At 44.2% G+C, this 15410-nt stretch overlaps 1 protein-coding gene across 2 annotated transcripts in view; it reads right to left on the bottom strand.

Annotated features, from left to right (window-relative positions):
* LOC126241393 (scoloptoxin SSD14-like) overlaps window positions 1-15410 on the bottom strand; it is a 483336-nt gene that overhangs the window by 415800 nt on the left and 52126 nt on the right. Inside the window, exon 1 of one of the 2 annotated variants that reach the window (XM_049948004.1) lies at window positions 6768-6812. The exons of the other annotated variant lie outside the window; for it this stretch is intronic. The gene's annotated coding sequence lies outside the window, so the exon portion shown is untranslated. Of the gene's footprint in view, window positions 1-6767; window positions 6813-15410 lie in introns of those variants that run through there. 2 annotated transcript variants of the gene reach the window in all.

A 15410-nucleotide genomic window follows, 5' to 3' on the forward strand; every position in this document is an offset into this window, starting at 1 on the left:
ACACACAATAAGTACAGGGTGTTTATAAATGAATATTGGGGTTTTAACGCTTCATAATATTTATTATATCAATCTTACAGTTATAAATGATATGTCAAATGAAAGAGCAAATCAAACAGTCTTACCAAGAACCTTATAAATGTTCAATGTGAGCACCATTTGTCGCACGGCACACATCAAATCTATAGCCGAGTTCTTTCCAAATGTTGATAAGTGTGTCTTTAGTGATTGTAGCAACAGCTGCTTCAGTCTGGTTTCTTAATTCAGGGAGGTCAGCTGGTAGCGGAGGCACGTACACACAATCCTTGATGAAGCCGCAAAGGTAAAAATCGCATGGCGTTAGGTCGGGTGAACGTGGAGGTCATGCAAAGCAAGCCCTGTCATTGGGCCCCTTGCGGCCTATCCAGCGCTTGGGTACAGTGAAGTTCAACCAATCGCGTACTTCACTATGCCAGTGAGGTGGCAAATGAAGTTCTCTGGATCGTCTTCTTCCAACTGAGGGAAGAGCCATTGCTCTAGTGTATCAAGGTAAGAAGTCCCAGTTACAGTAGGTTCACCAAAAAAGAAAGGCCCATAAACTTTCTGCCAGGATACGGTACAAAAAGCAGTCACTTCAGCGTAATCTCGTTGCCTTTGTACCACCTCGTGAGGATTTTCTGAGCCCCAGATGTGCACATTGTGAGTGTTAACATGTTCACTAAGGCGAAAGGTAGATTCATCACTGAAGACAACATGATCCAGAAAATCTTCATCGTCATGAAATAACATTTCTTTTGCGAAGTTGACATGTAATCCATGGTCTGCCGGCTTTAGAGCCTGTAATAACTTCCCCCATGGACCATGGACCTTGCCGTTGGTGGGGAGGCTTGCGTGCCTCAGCGATACAGATGGCCGTACCGTAGGTGCAACCACAGCGGAGGGGTATCTGTTGAGAGGCCAGACAAACATGTGGTTCCTGAAGAGGGGCAGCAGCCTTTTCAGTAGTTGCAGGGGCAACAGTCTGGATGATTGACTGATCTGGCCTTGTAACATTAACCAAAACGGCCTTGCTGTGCTGGTACTGCGAACGGCTGAAAGCAAGGGGAAACTACAGCCGTAATTTTTCCCGAGGACATGCAGCTTTACTGTATGATTAAATGATGATGGCGTCCTCTTGGGTAAAATATTCCGGAGGTAAAATAGTCCCCCATTCGGATCTCCGGGCGGGGACTACTCAAGAGGACGTCGTTATCAGGAGAAAGAAAACTGGCATTCTACGGATCAGAGCGTGGAATGTCAGATCCCTTAATCGGGCAGGTAGGTTAGAAAATTTAAAAAGGGAAATGGATAGGTTAAAGTTAGATATAGTGGGAATTAGTGAAGTTCGGTGTCAGGAGGAACAAGATTTTTGGTCAGGTGAATACAGGGTTATAAATACAAAATCAAATAGGGGTAATGCAGGAGTAGGTTTAATAATGAATAAAAAAATAGGAGTGCGGGTTAGCTACTACAAACAGCATAGTGAACGCATTATTGTGGCCAAGATAGACACAAAGCCCATGCCTAATACAGTAGTACAAGTTTATATGCCAACTAGCTCTGCAGATGATGAAGAAATTGATGAAATGTATGACGAGATAAAAGAAATTATTCAGGTAGTGAAGGGAGACGAAAATTTAATAGTCATGGGTGACTGGAATTCGTCAGTAGGAAAAGGGAGAGAAGGAAACATAGTAGGTGAATATGGATTGGGGGGAAGAAATGAAAGAGGAAGCCGCCTTGTAGAATTTTGCACAGAGCATAACTTAATCATAGCTAACACTTGGTTCAAGAATCATAAAAGAAGGTTGTATACCTGGAAGAATCCTGGAGATACTAATAGGTATCAGATAGATTATATAATGGTAAGACAGAGATTTAGGAACCAGGTTTTAAATTGTAAGACATTTCCAGGGGCAGATGTGGATTCTGACCACAATCTATTGGTTATGAACTGCAGATTGAAACTGAAGAAACTGCAAAAAGGTGGGAATTTAAGGAGATGGGACCTGGATAAACTGAAAGAACCAGGGGTTGTAGAGAGTTTCAGGGAGAGCATAAGGGAACAATTGACAGGAATGGGGGAAAGAAATACAGTAGAAGAAGAATGGGTAGCTCTGAGGGATGAAGTAGTGAAGGCAGCAGAGGATCAAGTAGGTAAAAAGACGAGGGCTAATAGAAATCCTTGGGTAACAGAAGAAATATTGAATTTAATTGATGAAAGGAGAAAATATAAAAATGCAGTAAACGAAGCAGGCAAAAGGGAATACAAACGTCTCAAAAATGAGATCGAAAGAAAGTGCAAAATGGCTAAGCAGCGATGGCTAGAGGACAAATGTAAGGATGTAGAGGCTTGTCTCACTAGGGGTAAGATAGATACTGCCTACAGGAAAATTAAAGAGACCTTTGGAGAGAAGAGAACCACTTGTATGAATATCAAGAGCTCAGATGGCAACCCAGTTCTAAGCAAAGAAGGGAAGGCAGAAAGGTGGAAGGAGTATATAGAGGGTTTATACAAGGACGATGTACTTGAGGACAGTATTATGGAAATGGAAGAGGATGTAGATGAAGATGAAATTGGAGATAAGATACTGCGTGAAGAGTTTGACAGAGCACTTAAAGACCTGAGTCGAAACAAGGCCCCGGGAGTAGACAACATTCCATTAGAACTACTGATGGCCTTGGGAGAGCCAGTCATGACAAAACTCTACCATCTGGTGAGCAAGATGTATGAGACAGGCGAAATACCCACAGACTTCAAGAAGAATATAATAATTCCAATACCAAAGAAAGCACGTGTTGACAGATGTGAAAATTACCGAACTATCAGTTTAATAAGTCACAGCTGCAAAATACTAACGGAATTCTTTACAGACGAATGGAAAAACTGGTAGAAGCGGACCTCGGGGAAGATCAGTTTGGATTCCGTAGAAATGTTGGAACACGTGAGGCAATACTAACCTTACGACTTATCTTAGAAGAAAGATTAAGAAAAGGCAAACCTACGTTTCTAGCATTTGTAGACTTAGAGAAAGCTTTTGACAACGTTAACTGGAATACTCTCTTTCAAATTCTGAAGGTGGCAGGGGTAAAATACAGGGAGCGAAAGGCTATTTACAATTTGTACAGAAACCAGATGGCAGTTATAAGAGTCAAGGGGCATGAAAGGGAAGCAGTGGTTGGGAAAGGAGTGAGACAGGGTTGTAGCCTCTCCCCAATGTTATTCAATCTGTATATTGAGCAAGCAGTAAAGGAAACAAAAGAAAAATTCGGAGTAGGTATTAAAATTCATGGAGAAGAATTAAAAACTTTGAGGTTCGCCGATGACATTGTAATTCTGTCAGAGACAGCAAAGGACTTGGAAGAGCAGTTGAACGGAATGGACAGTGTCTTGAAGGGAGGATATAAGATGAACATCAACAAAAGCAAAATGAGGATAATGGAATGTAGTCAAATTAAATCGGGTGATGCTGAGGGGATTAGATTAGGAAATGAGACACTTAAAGTAGTAAAGGAGTTTTGCTATTTAGGGAGTAAAATAACTGATGATGGTCGAAGTAGAGAGGATATAAAATGTAGACTGGCAATGGCAAGGAAATCGTTTCTGAAGAAGAGAAATTTGTTAACATCAAATATAGATTTAAGTGTCAGGAAGTCGTTTCTGAAAGTATTTGTATGGAGTGTAGCCATGTATGGAAGTGAAACATGGACGGTAACTAGTGTGGACAAGAAGAGAATAGAAGCTTTAGAAATGTGGTGCTACAGAAGAATGCTGAAGATAAGGTGGGTAGATCACGTAACTAATGAGGAGGTGTTGAATAGGATTGGGGAGAAGAGAAGTTGGTGGCACAACTTGACTAGAAGAAGGGATCGGTTGGTAGGACATGTTTTGAGGCATCAAGGGATCACAAATGTAGCATTGGAGGGCAGTGTGGAGGGTAAAAATCGTAGAGGGAGACCAAGAGATGAATACACTAAGCAGATTCAGAAGGATGTAGGTTGCAGTAGGTACTGGGAGATGAAGAAGCTTGCACAGGATAGAGTAGCATGGAGAGCTGCATCAAACCAGTCTCAGGACTGAAGACCACAACAACAACAACAACAATAACTGCAAACGGTAAGGACGTATTTGTATGCGTTTTCTTAAAACTTTCCAAACAGTCGACACGGGAACTTGTAATTCATAGCCTTCCGGACTGTTATCTTTGGGCTACGAGTGAACGACTCTCTCACTCGCTCAACAGTCTCTTCACTAACTCTTGGTCGTCTTGTGCTCTTCCCTTTACAAAGGCAGCTGGTATCTTCCAATTGATGATACCATCTACGAATGTTATTATCACTTGGAGGATCACTACCGAACTTCAGTCAGAACGGACGTTGCACAGTAACTACAGATTCGGTCTTTGCAAACTGCAAAACACAAAACGCTTTCTGTTCACTAGTCGCCATCTTCGCTACTATCGCTGTCTAGCGGATTGCGGCGGAAACATTGCGCGCTGCGCATGTACACTGGTGCCAGACACAACTGTATGAGTTGCTCTTTCATTAGACATATCATTTATTACTGTAAGTTTAATATAACAAACATTATAAAGCGTTAAAACCCCGATATTCATTTATAAACACCCTGTATAATTTACTTTACTTCACGTCTATGGTCACAAATTTTTGCCATCAGACTGCCGGTTTCGGCCTATAATGAGCGTCTTCAAATCTCTTTTATAAAGACATGTTGTAGCATACTGTAGCCATAGTGGCATCGTCAAATGTTAAACACAAAATCCGCACCAGCATCGTCAAATATACGTAAGTAATAGCATATGCAAGAGTCATCTTCTTAGCGGCACTACTGTTCAAAACAAACTCAGCAGCGGCTTTTACATAGAGGAGTCAGTGTTCACAGACAAGCAATGAAATAATAGCAGTCTGCTTTGAACAGTAGTACTGCTGACAAGATCACTCTTGCATACGCTGTTATTTACATATATTTGACAATGCTGGTGCTGATTTTGTGTTTAACATTTGACAATGACACTATGGCTACAGTATATTAGAACATGTTTTTTATAAAACAGATCTGAAGATGGTCATTATAGACCTAAAACGGTAGTCTGATGACAGAAATTTGTGGCCACAGATTTGAAATAAAGGAAATTTATTGTATATTCGGATCACTGTTTTATTGGCGACCATGTCGCGGCTTGTGAAAGTACACTACTGGTCATTAAAATTGGTACACCAAGAAGAAATGCAGATGATAAACGGGTGTTCATTGGACAAATATATTATGCTAGAACTGGCAAATGATTAAATTTTCACGCAATTTGGGTGCATAGATCCTGAGAAATCACTACCCAGAACAACCACCTCTGGCCGTAATAACGGTCTTGATACGCCTGGGCATTGGGTCAAACAGAGCTTGGATGGCGTGTACAGGTACACCTGCCCATGCAGCTTCAGCACGATACCACAGTTCATCAAGAGTAGTGACTGGCGTATTCTGACGAGACAGTTGCTCGGCCACCATTGACCAGACGTTTTCAATTGATGAGAGATCTGGAGAATGTGGTGGCCAGGGCAGCAGTGGAACATTTTCTGTATGCAGAAAGGCCCGTACAAGACCACAAGACCTGCAACATGCGGTCGTGCATTATCCTGCTGGAATGTAGGGTTTCGCAGGGATCGAATGAAGGGTAGAGCCACGGGTCGTAACACATCTGAAACGTAACGTCAATGCGAACAAGAGGTGACCCAGACGTGTAACCAATGGCACCCCATACCATCACGCCGGGTGATACGCCAGAATACACGCTACCAATGTGTGTTCACCGCGATGTCGCGAAATACGGATGCGACCATCATGATGCTGTACGCAGAACCTGGATTCATCCGAAAAAATGACGTTTTGCCATTCGTGCATCCAGGTTCGTCGTCGAGTATACCATCGCAGGCGCTCCTGTCTGTGATGCAACGTCAAGGGTAACCGCAGCCACGGTCCCCGAGCTGATAATCCATGCTGCTGCAAATGTCGTCGAACTGTTCGTGCAGATGGTTGTTGTCTTGGAAACGTCCCCATCTGTTCACTCAGGGATCGAGACGTGGCTGCATGATCCATTACAGCCATGCGGATAAGATGCCTGTTATCTCGACTGCTAGTGATACGAGGCCGTTGGGGTTCAGCACGGCGTTCCGTACTACCCTCCTCAACCCACCGATTCCATATTCTGCTAACAGTCATTGGAGCTCGACCAACGCGAGCAGCAATGTCGCGATACGATAAACCGCAATCGCGATAGGCTACAATCCGACCTTTATCAAAGTCGGAAACGTGATGGTACGCATTTCTCCTCCTTACACGAGGCATCACAACAACGTTCCGCCAGGCAACGCAAGTCGTCTGCTGTTTGTGTATGAGAAAGCGGTTGGAAACTTTCCTCATGTCAGCAATGTGTCGCCACCGGCGCCAACCTTGTGTGAATGCTCTGAAAAGCTAATCATTTGCATATCACAGCATCTTCTTCCTGTCGGTTAAATTTCGTGTCTGTAGCACGTCATCTTCGTGGTGTAGCAATTTTAGTGGCCAGTAGTGTATAACTTCGTTATTTGCTGCTCTTCCTGGTATTGCCAGGCTACCAAAAGTTTCGCGCTGATGACATAGGAAGCTGCGTGTGTGAGCGGTGAATTGCGTGCGCTTGATGAGAATTACTGTTACTGGGGAGACGAGGCTAGTGGAAACCGCAGGGACTCACCGCACGGTTGCGCCGCGCCTGCGGCCGCAGAGCTGGAGTGCGAACACAGTGGTGGCTGCCTGCCGACTGCCGGCCTTCCCGGGTCACGGCTTTCGCTTTGAGCGCAGGTAGTGGGGCGTCGCCGCGGACACTCCCAGCAGAACAGAACGACGCGCCGGGCCCGTCACTGTCGCCGCCGTGTTTACTGTCTGCTCAGCGTTCCGTGCACGTAGCCGAGCACTGGCCGCAAAGGGACACTACTGTGCCGTGCTGGCTAGTGGCTGATAGCCGTACAGTGTTCGTCAGACAAGCTCCTGCACTGTCCACATCTACACACCTACTCCGCAGGTGTCAAGCGACATGGGCCAGCAAGTACAACAGAAGAGTAACAGCGGAATGGATCGATAAGAATCAATTCAGTGACAACAGCGATGAGGTAGCGATATTCACATACACAGGTGGCGGTAATATAGCGTACACAAGGTATAAAAGGGCAGTGCATTGGCGGAGCTGTCATATGTACTCAGGTGATATGAAAAGATTGCCGCCGTGAGTTTGACCACACGGTGGGAAGTAACAGACTTTGAATGCGGGATTGTAGCTGGAGCTAGAAGCATGAGACATTACATTTCGAAATCATTGTTATTGTTGTTGTGGTCTTCAGTTCTGAGGCTAGTTTGATGCGGCTCTCCGTGCTACTCTATCCTGTGCAAGGTTCTTCATCTCCCAGTACCTAATGTAACCTACATCCTTCTGAATCTGCTTACCCACTACGCTTCCCTCTAATACTAAATTGGTGATCCCTTGATGCCTCAGAACATGTCTTACCAACCGATCGTTTCTTCTAGTCTAGTTGTGCCACAAACTCCTCTTCTCCCCAATTCTATTCAATACCTCCTCATTACTTATATGATCTACCCATCTAATCTTCAGCATTCTTCTGTAGCACCACATTTCTAAAGCTTCTATTCTCTTCTTGTCCAAACTATTTATCGTCCATGTTTCACTTCCATACATGGCTACACTCCATACAAATACTTTCAAAAACGACTTTCTGAGACTTAAGTCTATACTCGATGTTAACAAATTTATCTTCTTCAGAAACGCTTCCTTACCATTGCCAATCTACATTTTATATCCTCTCTACTTCGACCACCATCAGTTATTTTGCTCCCCAAATAGCATAACTCCTACTTTAACAGTCTAATTTCCTAATCTGATTCCTTCAGCATCACCCGATTTAATTCGACTACATTCCATTATCGTCTTTTTGCTTTTCTTGATGTTCAACTTATATCCTCCTTTGAAGACTCTGCCCATTCCGTTCAACTGCTCTTCCAAGTCCTTTGCTGTCTCTGACATAATTACAATGTCATCGGCGAACCTCAAAGTTTTTACTTCTTCTCCGTGGATTTTAATACCTTCTCCGAATTTTTCTTTTGTTCCTTTCACTGCTTGCTCAATATAGAGATTGAATAACATCGGGGAGAGGTTACAACCACTGCTTCCCCTTGATGTCCCTCGACTCTTATAATTGCCATCTGATTTCTGTTCAAATTGTAAATAGCCTTTCGCTCCCTGTATTTTACCCCTGCCACCTTTAGAATTTGAAAGAGAGTATTCCAGTCAACATTGTCAAAAGCTTTCTCTAAGTCTACAAATGCTAGAAACGTAGGTTTGCCTTTCCTTAATGTTTCTTCTAAGATAAGTCGTAAGGTCAGTATTGCCTCACGTGTTCCAGTATTTCTACGGAGTCCAAACTGATCTTCCCCGAGGTCGGCTTCTACTAGTTTTTCCATTCGTCTGTAAAGAATTCGTGTTAGTATTTTGCAGCTGTGGCTTATTAAACTGATTGTTCGGTAATTCTCACATCTGTCAACACCTGCTTTCTTTGGGATTGGAATTATTATATTCTTCTTGAAGTCTGAGGGTATTTCGCCTGTTTGATACATCGTGCTCACCAGATGGTAGAGTTGTCAGGACTGGCTCTCCCAAGGCCGTCAGTAGTTCCAATGGAATGTTGTCTACTCCGGGGGCCTTGTTTCGACTCAGGTCTTTCAGTGCTCTGTCAAACTCTACACGCAGTGTCGTATCTCCAATTTCATCTTCATCTACATCCTCTTCCATTTCCATAATATTGTCCTCAAGTACATCGCCCTTGTATAGACCCTCTTCATACTCCTTCCACCTTTCTGCTTTCCCATCTTTGCTTAGAACTGGGTTTCCATCTGAGCTCTTGATATTCATACAAGTGGTTCTGTTTTCTTCAAAGGTCTCTTTAATTTTCCTGTAGGCTGTATCTATCTTACTCCCAGTGAAATAAACCTCTACATCCTTACATTTGTCGTCTAGCCATCCCTGCTTAGCCATTTCATCTCTCAAAGCTACCCATTCTTCTACTACTGTATTTCTTTCCCCCATTCCTGTCAATTGTTCCCTTATGCTCTCCCTGAAACTCTGTACAACCTCTGGTTTAGTCAGTTTATCCAGGTACCATCTCCTTAAATTTCCATCTTTTTGCAGTTTCTTCAGTTTTAATCTACAGTTCATAACCAATAGATTGTGGTCAGTGTCCACATCTGTCGCTAGAAATGTCTTACAATTTAAAACCTGGTTCCTAAAACTCTGTCTTACCATTGTACAATCTATCTGAAACCTTCCAGTATCCCCAGTATGTATAAAACCTTTTTCTATGATTCTTGAACCAAGTGTTAGCTATGATTAAGTTATGCTCTGTCCAAAATTCTACCAGGCGGCTTCCTCTTTCATTTCTTCCCCCCAATCCATATTCACCTACTACGTTTCCTTCTCTCCCTTTTTCTACTATCGAATTCCAGTCACCTATGACTATTAAATTTTCGTCTCCCTTCACTACCTGAATAATTTCTTTTACCTCCTCATACATTTCATCAATTTCTTCACCATCTGCAGAGCTAGTTGGTATTTAAACTTGTACTACTGTAGTAGGCGTGGGTTTCGTGTCTATCTTGGCCACAATATTGCGTTCACTATGCTGTTTATAGTAGCCTACCCGCACTCCTATTTTTTTATTCATTATTAAACCTACTCCTGCATTACCCTTATTTGATTTTGTATTTATAACCCTGTAGTCACCTGACCAGAAGTCTTGTTCCTCCTGCCACCGAACTTCACTAATTCCCTCTATATCTAATTTTAACCTGTCTATTTCCTTTTTTAAATTTTCTAATCTGCCTGCCCGATTAAGAGATCTGACATTACACGCTCCGATCCGTAGAACGCCAGTTTTCTTTCTCGTGATAACGACATCCTCTTGAGTAGCCCCCGCCCGGAGATCCGAATGGGGGACTATTTTACCCCCGGAATATTTTGCCCAAGAGGACGCCATCATCATTTAACCATACAGTAAAGCTGCATGCCCTCAGGAAAAATTACGGCAGTAGTTCCCCCTTGCTTTCAGCCGTTCGCAGTACCAGCAGAGCCAGGTTAGTGTTACAAGGCCAGATCAGTCGATCATCCAGACATATTTTACACAACCCGTTTGGGGAATGGTTCTCGTTTTCAAGTTCGTTTTCTCTTTGCACTATCCCATTTCTACGTAATGCTATCGATGTATGGAGTTCTGCTTTGTTTTGTTGACTTTAACCTAACACATCGAAAACAGTAAGTAAAAACCGCGTAGTACAAAGAGAAAACACAGTTGAAAAATGGAATCATTTCTCGAAACGCGTCGTGTTAAATGTGAATAAAAGAAAATCGGGATTACTAGCAGAAAATATATTTATAAATAAACCCACGGGGCCAAGTTGTCAACAAGACACTCTGCATGCAGGTGGTGGCTCCATAGTGCTGTGGGCTGTGTTCACATGGAATGGAATGGTCGCCGGCCGGTGTGGCCGTGCGGTTCTAGGCGCTTCAGTCTGCAACCGCGTGACCGTTACGGTCGCAGGTTCGAATCCTGCCTCAGGCATGGATGTGTGTGATGTCCTTAGGTAAGTTAGGTTTAATTAGTTCTAAGTTCTGGGCGACTGATGACCTCAGAAGTTAAGTCGCATTGTGCTCAGAGCCATTTGAACCATTTTTGGACTGGGTCTTGTAATCAAACTCAACCGATCATTGGCTGTTAAAGGTTTTGCTCGGCTACTTGGAGACCATTCACAACCATTCATAAACTTCGTTTTCCCAAACAATGTCATGTCACCGGTCGACAATTGTTGGAGATTGGGTTGAAGAAGATTCCGGACAACTCTAGCGACTGCGTTAGCCACCAAGGTCGCCCGACATGAATCTCATTTATGGGACATACTCGATAAGACAGTTAGTGCACAGAATGCTGCACCGGCAACACTTTTACGATTACGGATGGCTGTACATGGCTAGCCGGCCGCTGTAGCCGAGTGGTTCTAGGCGCTTCAGTCCGGAACCGCGCTGCTGCTACGGTCGCAGGTTGGAATTCTGATTCGGGCATGGATGTGTGTGACGTCCTTAGGTTAGTTAGGTTTAAGTAGTTGTAAATCTAGGGGACCGATGACCTCAGATGTTAAGCCCCATAGTGCTTAGGGCCATTTGTACATGGCTCAGTATTTCTGCAGGGCACTTCCAACGACTTGTTGAGAATATGCCACGTCTAGTTGCTGCACTACGCAGAGAAAAAGGAGTCCGACACGATATTACGAGGTATCCCATGACTTTTGTCATGTAGGGAAATGAGTAACAAATCTATTAATGACATTATTTAAAGCCATCTAAAGCTGGCAAATCGACTGTTGGTGACGTGATTGTAGAGTGGAAACGCGAAGGAACAACCAGCTAAACCAAGACTAGACTGACGTCAAGTAATGATGGTCAGGGGATTACAGAGGGTGCTTGTAACAGATGGCTTGAAATCTGAGGAAGGAATCATTCGTTTGTTCCAAAGTGCTGCAAGCAGTGCAGCTACGACAGTGAAGGTAGACAGGGAGTTAAAAAGCCATAGTGTACAGTGGTCGAGCTGCTCCTCATCTAAGCGACACATTTTAATAGTCTGTGCTAAGCGACATTTCAGGTGGGTCCGCAGCTCGTGGTCGTGCGGTAGCGTTCTCGCTTCCCGCGCCCGGGTTCCCGGGTTCGATTCCCGGCGGGGTCAGGGATTTTCTCTGCCTCGTGGTGACTGGGTGTTGTGTGATGTCCTTAGGTTAGTTAGGTTTAAGTAGTTCTAAGTTCTAGGGGACTGATGACCATAGATGTTAAGTCCCATAGTGCTCAGAGCCATTTCAGGTGGTGCGAAGAGCGATGATTGAAAACGCATGATTTGGCGTTATTAATCTCTTTATAACCTGTGGCAATCCGATGGGAGAGCTTGGGTTTGGCGTATGCACGGAGAACGCCACTTGCCATCATGTGTACTGCCAAGAGTGAAGTGCTGAGAACGTGGTGCTCCTGTATGGGTGTATCTTCGTGGTTGGTGTGTGGTTCCCTTACTCTGCTCGAGAAAACGGATATCAACAGATTTTATAGCATTGTGTACTGTGTACAGAGGAACACTTCAGAGATGATTATAGTTTATTTCAGCATCACAATATACCCGTCATGAAGCAGCGCCCGTAAAGCAATGGTTGGTGGACAACATTCCTGAAATGAACTAGCCTGCCCAACTTGACCCAGTGGAACACTACTTCTGGGATGAGTTAGGTAGTCGACTTCGCTGCAGAACTCAGCGACCAGCACCATTAACTTTTCTGGTATCGCATACGAATGTTGCATAAGTAAGAGTGTCGCACATGATACACACTCATCCCTATCGCCGCTGACGTTGTAAGGTGGCTATAATTTCGCACCTTACAAGCACTCATCCACATTGTTTGCCGTAATCTACAAACACAATTAGGTATCATGTGATAGCTTGTACATCGTATATATGAATATATAAAGGAGACCGACGTTGTAACGTACGCCTTGTAAATAATTGTTAACGCTTATTTGCATGCAAGGTGACGGAGTGTCTCTATTATCAGAATGGCGTAACGAATGGTTGCCTATACTAGTAGAGGTTGGAACGACAGTGGAAATGAATCGGCAGACGGAACTCAAGTCCTGGGTGGAAGGCCCACACAGGTGTGTTGGTCCTGCTTAAACACGGGGAGTAGCAAGACGGACGTTGGGACACCTGAGCTCTGTGGCACAATAGAGTCGCGACTGGGCAGTGTTGTAGCCGGACGGGAAGGATTATACTTCGGAAACTACGAAAATCTTGGACGCGGCTGAGAGGTACGAGGAAGCGTCCCCCTGGAAAACACGCAGGCTGGTTTATTTCCAGGGATCTTTACTGAGAAGCGTACCATTGTACGAGTATAGGTTTTTCCTCGCAAACTTTTCGCGCTGGACGACAAAAGACTAAAATATGGTTGGTCGGCATTCGGAAGAATCTGTAGAGAGGGAGAATATTCCGTGGTTTCGGGAATTTGATTAGTTTTCGGAATTACGAGGGTCGGGAGCCGAGCCTTGCTGGTAAGCCAGCGATGGAGAGTCGAGGCCTTCCGTTGTAAGCACCCGTGTGTGACGGTCGCTCGGTATCAGTTTTCTTGGTACAGACGGACTTGCTGTCTTTGCTCTCAGGAGAGTTTATAGTTAGAACAGTTAGGCACTGTACTGTTGCGAACCTATACGATTCTGGGCTTCACCTCCGCGTTGGAAGTCGTCGTCGAGTACGCAGCGTTCAGTAATTGAGAGCACTTCTTCTGCCTATATTCACGTTGAGACGTTATCTGAACTCCGTCCTTGTGGCTGGGAGTTCGCGTTTCTCGTCTGTAGAACACGGAGAGGAGAAGGCAGTATTAGAGTATATTAGTCAGAGGACCGCCTTCTGCCGTCCTGGTGTTTGAAATAGTTTTATTTTCTGGCTGGAGTTCTTCCATCGACGCAGACGCGAAAGAACTTGCCCCCCTTCTAACAGCCGTGTACCGCAAGTCTCTAGAGGAACGGAGGGTTCCAAATGATTGGAAAAGAGCACAGGTAGTCCCAGACTTCAAGAAGGGTCGTCGAGCAGATGCGCAAAACTATAGACCTATATCTCTGACGTCGATCTGTTGTAGAATTTTAGAACATGTTTTTTGCTCGAGTATCATGTCGTTTTTGGAAACCCAGAATCTACTATGTAGGAATCAACATGGATTCCGGAAACAGCGATCGTGTGAGACCCAACTCACTTTATTTGTTCATGAGACCCAGAAAATATTAGATACAGGCTCCCAGGTAGATGCTATTTTTCTTGACTTCCGGAAGGCGTTCGATACAGTTCCGCACTGTCGCCTGATAAACAAGGTAAGAGCCTACGGAATATCAGACCAGCTGTGTGGCTGGATTGAAGAGTTTTTAGGAAACAGAATACAGCATGTTGTTATCAATGGAGAGACGTCTACAGACGTTAAGGTAACCTCTGGCGTGCCACAGGGGAGTGTTATGGGACCATTGCTTTTCACAATATATATATAAATGACCTAGTAGGTAGTGTCGGAAGTTCCATGCGGCTTTTCGCGGATGATGCTGTAGTATACAGAGAAGTTGCACCATTAGAAAATTGTAGCGAAATGCAGGAAGATCTGCAGCTGATAGGCACTTGGTGCAGGGAGTGGCAACTGTCCCTTAACATAGACAAATGTAATGTATTGCGAATACATAGAAAGAAGGATCCTTTATTGTATGATTATATGATAGCGGAACAAACACTGGTAGCAGTTACCTCTGTAAAATATCTGGGAGTATGCGTGCGGAACGATTTGAAGTGGAATGATCATATAATATTAATTGTTGGTAAGGCGGGTACCAGGTTGAGATTCATTGGGAGAGTGCTTAGAAAATGTAGTCCATCAACAAAGGAGGTGGCTTACAAAACACTCGTTCGACCTATACTTGAGTATTGCTCATCAGTGTGGGATCCGTACCAGATCGGGTTGACGGAGGAGATAGAGAAGATCCAAAGAAGAGCGGGGCGTTTCGTCACAGGGTTATTTGGTAACCGTGATAGCGTTACGGAGATGTTTAATAAACTCAAGTGGCAGACTCTGCAAGAGAGGCGCTCTGCATCGCGGTGTAGCTTGCTCGCCAGGTTTCGAGAGGGTGCGTTTCTGGATGAGGTATCGAATATATTGCTTCCCCCAACTTATACCTCCGGAGGAGATCACGAATGTAAAATTAGAGAGATTAGAGCGCGCACGGAGGCTTTCAGACAGTCGTTCTTCCCGCGAACCATACGCGACTGGAACAGTAAAGGGGGGTAATGACAGTGGCACGCAAAGTGCCCTCCGCCACACACCGTTGGGTGGCTTGCGGAGTATAAATGTAGATGTAGATAACCAGCACGCCGACGCACCAGACGCAGTACATACGGTGATCTCGCAAATTGCTTCGGCTTATTAGGGCTATAAAGCTAAATAGCTGTGATCACGTTAGTTTATTTCCACTGAGGTTTCATACCACTGTAGATCATCTTTGAAAGTAGTGTCTTCTTGTGTTTAGTACGTAGATCATGTCAGTCATTTCGCGTTATTTATGTTAGATCGCGTGGCCATAAAAAGGGGGCAGAGTTGGGAAATTGATTAATAATTTTACTTAGGAAGTATAGACATTTGTAATAAAGGGTGTATCTTTTAATCTGCAATAAACGTATAATAAACAACGTTTATCATTTAGTAGTATTAGTTGCCTTCA

This window comes from Schistocerca nitens, chromosome 1, assembly GCF_023898315.1.
Source record: "Schistocerca nitens isolate TAMUIC-IGC-003100 chromosome 1, iqSchNite1.1, whole genome shotgun sequence".
In the NCBI taxonomy this organism is placed as follows: Eukaryota; Metazoa; Arthropoda; class Insecta; order Orthoptera; family Acrididae; genus Schistocerca; species Schistocerca nitens.